This window comes from Marmota monax, unplaced genomic scaffold, assembly GCF_021218885.2.
Source record: "Marmota monax isolate L192 unplaced genomic scaffold, Marmota_monax_Labrador192_F-V1.1 WCK01_AAM20220418_F8-fsc00246, whole genome shotgun sequence".
In the NCBI taxonomy this organism is placed as follows: Eukaryota; Metazoa; Chordata; class Mammalia; order Rodentia; family Sciuridae; genus Marmota; species Marmota monax.
In genome coordinates, this window is record NW_026694838.1 from 1746931 (window position 1) to 1753809 (window position 6879).

Here is a 6879-nt window from a genome sequence, read left to right on the forward strand (position 1 = left end):
GAGGATGGAAAGAAAGAATAGGGAACAACAGGAAGATGTATGTTGAGTATCCTAAGCCCAGGGCACAAGACTCTTTTCTTGACCTTTAGGTGTCATGAATCCTTAACACACCTTCTAGCTATTGGACTTTAGCACATCTTCATAGACTAGTAACACAGAGAGGCTACGTGTTTCTTTATGCTTGTCCCTAAGCTCTGCTGATACCATCTCTACCATATATTCAGCCTAGAAAATGGAGAATACACAGAAATTCAGTTCCCACTTTCCAAAAACACAGTTATCCAAAACAAAGTACTAAAAAATCAAAAGTATTTTTTTTCAATTGTATTCATTTATTCCATTTTCAGCATTTGTAATTTCTTTGTGTAGGTCAAAATTTCAGTTTGATATAATACATTTTTTTTTCTGTCTTAAGAACATCTTTTCACATTGCTAGTAAAAAAGTATGCTTAATTATTATTACAACCCTCAGATAAAGCCTTTGACTTATTAACACAAATAAATGTTAGAAAAATATTTATATTGACTTTAAGTAGAAGATAGAATGTTTTATTTAAATTTATTTTTTATCAAATAAAGCTGAAAAGTGAAGCTGAAGGATTTAATGTAAAGCAATAATGTGTTTCGAATCTAAAGAAATGTCCAAGGAGCTGATAGACTTAAATGCACTTATTTTCATGTTATTTTAAATCATTTAATAAGTTCTAGTTTTTGTTAGTTTTGTTATAACTAACAAAACTAATAAAACTGGGTGAAAATAAAATGTGAATTGAAAAATTTAAAATAATGTGTAAGTGAATGGTAGAATATGGTGTCTGTATTTCTAAGAACCAAAGGGAATAAATGAAATGACATTGGATAGCCATCCCACTCCTCAATAAGAGGCAGTCACATGTCCACCAGTGCCTTAGACCAAACAGTCCATGTAAAGGTACCTTTATTATGATCACTCAGTTTAATTTCAAGATCAATCTGCATTTTGGACTGTGTCTATGTTTTCTCCACAAAAAATCTGATGCATTTTTACTATTATTGTCTGGCTAATGGTTTCTTTATGTTGAAAGGAAGTCAAAGATGGTTGTGATAGGCATTTTTAATTTAGTATGCTCTTCATAAATTGATCTACTTTGAAACAAAATTGATTCTTGATCTGCTCCTCTTTACAGGTTGTTTACAATGGACACACAGATTCTGAATCCTAGGAGGGGAGGGGACTTATTTTATTCACTGAAGGCTCAGTAATAGGACCCAGTTTGACAAATATACCTGGATTCAGTGAAGGTTTAAAGAACATAAAGCTGTGAATGGATAATTATAAATGTAACACACTCCACTATTGTCATGTATGTAAGAAATAAAAGAACATAAGGAAGCCATCTCAGCTCTTTTACTGATATTTAGATAGTTTAAATATTCAAGTAACTAGAGAGAATACTCACTGTAGACCTTCCTCATGTTACCCAACCAAAGTCCAAATCCTACCAGAGGTTCATTCTAATACCCTCTAAGTGAGATGCTCCAGGTGCCCAATGGTTCATGCTCTCTGTGGATGTAATGAATAACAAGTCCAATTTGCCTGTGTGTTCTTGAATGGCTTTGGCCAAAGGTCATTGATGATGATAATAATAGCAACAATAATAACCCACTGCTCACTTTACTACAGCCATAGCCCCTTTGTTAGAAGAACACACTAAGTACCCCATCTTCAGAAAATTTGCTCTTTCTACTTATTCTGCCTGGACCATTATCCACTAAGTATCTGAAGGTAGGTGGGTAAGTGTTGGTGACAGAAAATTAGCTAATATACATAATATACATATATTCCTCTATAATTCCCTTCACATCTGTACAAAAATCATTTCTGGTTAATAAACTACTTCCTCTACTTCCGGACTCAGAGGCTTCAGTGGCATTTTATCTCACCATAAGCATGTGTTAGCAGAGGGGCAGATGAAATATGCTGAGCTTGGCAGGGTAGAAGGAGACCTCTGCTTCAAGCTATGGGCCACGAGATTGGGCTTCTCACTGTGAGTTGGGATCATGTGTGCTCCATGTATTCATAGTCCATGACCCCAGTGAAAGGACCACAGTTACTCCTAAGGAACATTTCTCTGCAGATGGTAAAGGAATAAAAGGATGTGCCCATTGCATACATTCTTTCTCCACATCTGCTAATATCACATTATTCAGGACAACTCACATTACTGAGCCCAAAGTCAAGAATCAAGGTCATGTACTCTTCCTTTAGGGATAGGAATTTATAGGACAAAAGATGCAGATACAGGAAATGGTGAAAAACTGAGTCCAATAATTCAGTCTACCACAAGTTTTCCACCTAATGTTGTTTTTCATAGATAGTTCCTTGATCTCCCTATCTAAAATCACAGCTCTCCTAACCATCATTTACTCTATTGAACTTCTTTTAAAAATACTTATCACTGCCTGATCAATATGGGTGAGAGAATGCTGGTTTGTGCATTGGTATGTGAGTGGGTGTATTGAATGTGTGCATGCATATTTCCTAATTTTCTGTCACCAACACCTACCCACACCACACCCACCCCCCTTCCTCATGTACACTAGAATATCAGTGCCAAGGAGCAGGTTATCCAGTCTGGTTTGTTTGTTGCTATGTCCCCAGGAAAGCAGTTTCCCCTTATCTGTTGTTATGTTTTCTGTAATTTCAGTAACACCCCAAATTATTAATATTTGTTTTGATTATTTCAAGACATAGGGAGAAAGAGATCACATTTGCATTTTTTTTTTTTTTTTTTTTTGGTACTGGGGAATAAACCCAGGGGCATTCAACCATTGAGCCATATTCCCAGCCCTATTTTCTATTTTGTTTAGAGAAAGGGTCTCACTGAGTTGCTTAGCGTCTTGCTTTTGCTGAGGCTGGCATTGAACTCACAACCCTCCTGCCTCAGCCTCCTGAGTCCCTGGGATTACAGGCATATGCCACTGCGCCTGGCCACGTAACTTTTAATACACTGTTAATTTCTCACTGTAGCTAATTAAAATATTTATCTGGTTTGATACCATCCACTGGAAGTTTGGGGACTTATCCTTGATAGATAAAGGGAGGACCATTGTACTTTGAGGAGCACTTGGTGTTTGTTAGGCATTTAATTAAATATTGACAACACTAGGATCTTGAAGCAAAGAAGGCTTCACCATCTTTGGACTCTGACTCTTCTCTAAGTAGGTAGTATTATTCTTTTGTTTGTTAAAGGCAAAAATTATAAAAACAGTATCAAGCTATATGTGAAATGAGAATATTATTAGAGTATCATTTCCTGATGTATAATCACTTAGTTGAAAGGACTATTTTAGAATGGTGTAAAAAATGGTTTACTGATATTTATTATTCAAAGAAGGGATTATATTTTACTTGCACATTCCATTTCCTATGTAGGAATTATAATACAAAAGTGACAGAAGATTGATCTAAATATGACAGAAGATCAGAGTAGAAACATGAGCCTGTTTTCAAAGATTCAGTTCAAGAACTATACTCTATAAAGGGTTCAGCTCATATTGATTTTCCTTATAATATCTATCTTTCTCTTCTTTATAAGTGCCACCTTACTCCCAGAAATCTCATTGAAAGTTAATAGCTCAAGTGACTCCTACATTTATCTATCCTAAAACATAGAGATGCCAGGTGATTTTGACAAGAATTGACTCTTCATTCTTGTTTTCTAAAAAATCTGTTGAAATGTATATATTTTTAATACACATAAGGCGCAGATCTAGGTCTAGGTTCTCTGAGAAAGTTATAGGAATATTTAGCATTCAAACTGGAAAACTCAAATGTATTATTGAATATTCTATAATTTATAAAAGATTAAACCAACTACATTAAAGATGGAAAATTTATTAGTATAAAATCAGAAGGTAAAATATTAAAGCTACTTGCAGATTGATCTTTTACCAGTAATTCAGAGGGGGAAAAAAAACTAGTTCTAAGAAAAGCATTTAAATCATCACAAATGGCACTTTTTAACTACATATAAGATTGAACATTCATAAGTTTGAAAATATATTTATATAACATAAAATAGGCATGATTTTATTTTTTCTATTTTGAAATTTAGATATATTGACATCAAGAGTGTCCTAAGATTGAATTATATAAAATTTATTAAAGTACAGTATCAGAGTTGGAAGAGATTTTGTTGTGATTATTTTTTTGTTGTTGTTGTTGTTCTCAGAGGTGGTGCTAGGGATTGTAAAACATGTTTCCATCTCTGAACCACACGCCCATCTGGAAGAATTTCAGAAGTCAATCCTGAGTGCAATGCCAAAACCCCAATACGGAGTTCCTTTAAGGTGTTTAACCACCTTCTGTTTGAATAACCAATATTGGTGAACTTACCAAGCTACTTCATACTACTGTTGACAATCCTGTTTAAAAGAAATGTTTTACAGTAATGATCTACATGGAAAATGATAGTTAATACATAAGTTTCCCAATCAATAACGTGAAGAGAGTGCCCACAGAGTGGGAGAACATCTTTACTATAGGCACATCATATAGAGCACTAATCTCCAGGATATATTAAGAACTCACTTAACACCAAAAAAATAAATAACCCAATCAATAAACGGGCTAAGGAACTGAACAGACACTTCTCAGAAGAAGACATACAAGAAATCAATAAATATATGAAAAAATGTTCAACTTCCCTAGCAGTTAGAGAAATGCAAATCAAAATTACTCTAAGATTTCATCTCACTCCAGTCAGAATAGCAATTATCAAGAATACAGGCAATAATAAGTGTTGGTAAGGAAGTGGAGAAAAAGGTACACTCATACATTGCTGGTGGCACTGCAAATTGGTGCAACTAATCTGGAAAGCAGTATGGAGACTCCTTAGAAAACTTGGAATGGAACCCCCATTTGACCCAGCTATTCTACTCCTCTGTCTATACTCACAAGACTTAAAATTAGCATACTATAGTAAACACAATGTTTATAGTAGCTCAATACACAATAGCTAAACTGTGAAACCAAACTAGATGTCCTTCAATAGATTAATGGATAAAGAAACTGTGATATATATAAACAATGGGATATTACTCATCTTAAAATAGAATAAAATTATGGCATTTGCAGGTAAATGGATGGAGTTGGAGAATATCATGCTAAGTGAAGTCAGCCAATCCCCAAAATCAAAGACTGAATGTTCTCTCTGGTAAGTGGATGCTGACCCATAATGGGGGAGGGGAGAGAATGAAGGAACTTTAATTGGACAAAGGGGAGGGAGGGTGGGGAGGGGGTGTGGGGGCAGGAAAGATGGTAGAATGAGATGAACATCATTACCCTGGGTACGTGTGTGACTGCGTAATGTGGTGTGACTCTATATCCTGTACAACCACAGAAATGAAAAGTCGTGCTTCATTTATGTACATGAATCGAAATGCACTATGTTATCATGTATAACTAACTAGAACAAATGAAAAGATACATAAGTTTTCAATAATTATCTTCTACTGGTTGTGATGAAAAAAAATATAATCACAATCAAGACTAGGATCCCAAACATTGTACTTTCAAATTTCATCTCAAGATGCTTGACTACAAATGTTTGCAAGAGTTTTCTTTTCAGAAATGTTTAAAGAATAACATGTAGCCTTCTTTTTAAAGTAATAGAGACTGGTATCTATAACAAAGAAGACCATAAACATGAAAAAGAATCTTCAATAAAGTTTAGACCAGAATCTAGGCATTTAAGCCACAGTTGAGCACTCCAAATAAGTCATAATATTAATGAAGAAACATGCTTCTGATGTTATTTGCATCTACAAACTAAATTACATATCAACTGCTCATGAAATGAGTCACATATGAAAGAGGATGTGTTCATTCATGCCATTTATTCATGTCTGGTAAAACTATTTAGGAACATGTTTAGCAATCAGACCTTGCCTCAGGCACCTAATACATGACAGACACAGAGACTTTTATAAAATCAGTGTGGGAGTGCAGAAGAACACACATTCCATATACAGGAATTTGTTACTAACCTAATCTGATAGATATAAGTACAAAGTTGACTTTTACTGAAAGGTAACACAGGTCCTTGCTGAGGCATCTTAGACAAGAATAAAGTTCATTTGTTAGTGCTGTAAATTGCTGTAGGCAGTGGTATGGAAAAACGACTACAGAGGAAACCCTGGGTATTGAAGCATAGCACTAAGTTCTACACAATTGAGTTAATGGGTACATAATCCTGCACTGGCTTCTGCCAAAACCTACAACTTTTCATCTAGAAATGTGGACAAAACAAACATGATCTGAAAAATGTATCCCAGTGCAATGTGCAGACATTAATCTCTGGTGACTTTTCAGGTGCAAAATGAGATGAAGACCCAATTTTTTTGCCTTTTTATGAGCATTTTGTTTTTGAATATGATATCCCTATTACTTTACAGAAAGAAATATTAAAAGTGAATAATATCTGTAACAGCCATTTTTTCTTAGATTTACTGAAAGTCAAGAACAACTTGTATAAGGCCCTGATTTATCCATCACAAATCCATCTATTCAAAAGAACCAAAAGCAACATCTTTTTCTTCAGCATTACATCTTTACATTTTAGAAGGAAAACAGAGATTTTAAATTTACGTGGAATAGCAATCTTGTAAAATCTTTTTCGATCACAAGATTTTTCTATTAACAATACATTCTACAAGATGAGCTATTTAGAGATTAATTGACTATGAAGAAACCATGTGCTTGGGATTCCTAGAACTTTATGGTATTCGTAGTTGTATACATTTTTCTCAATATATTGTGAGATGATCTGTGTAAAGGTAATACCCTTGGTGCTCACTATCAGGATTATGGATAACTTTGTAAATGTGTTGTGCTTC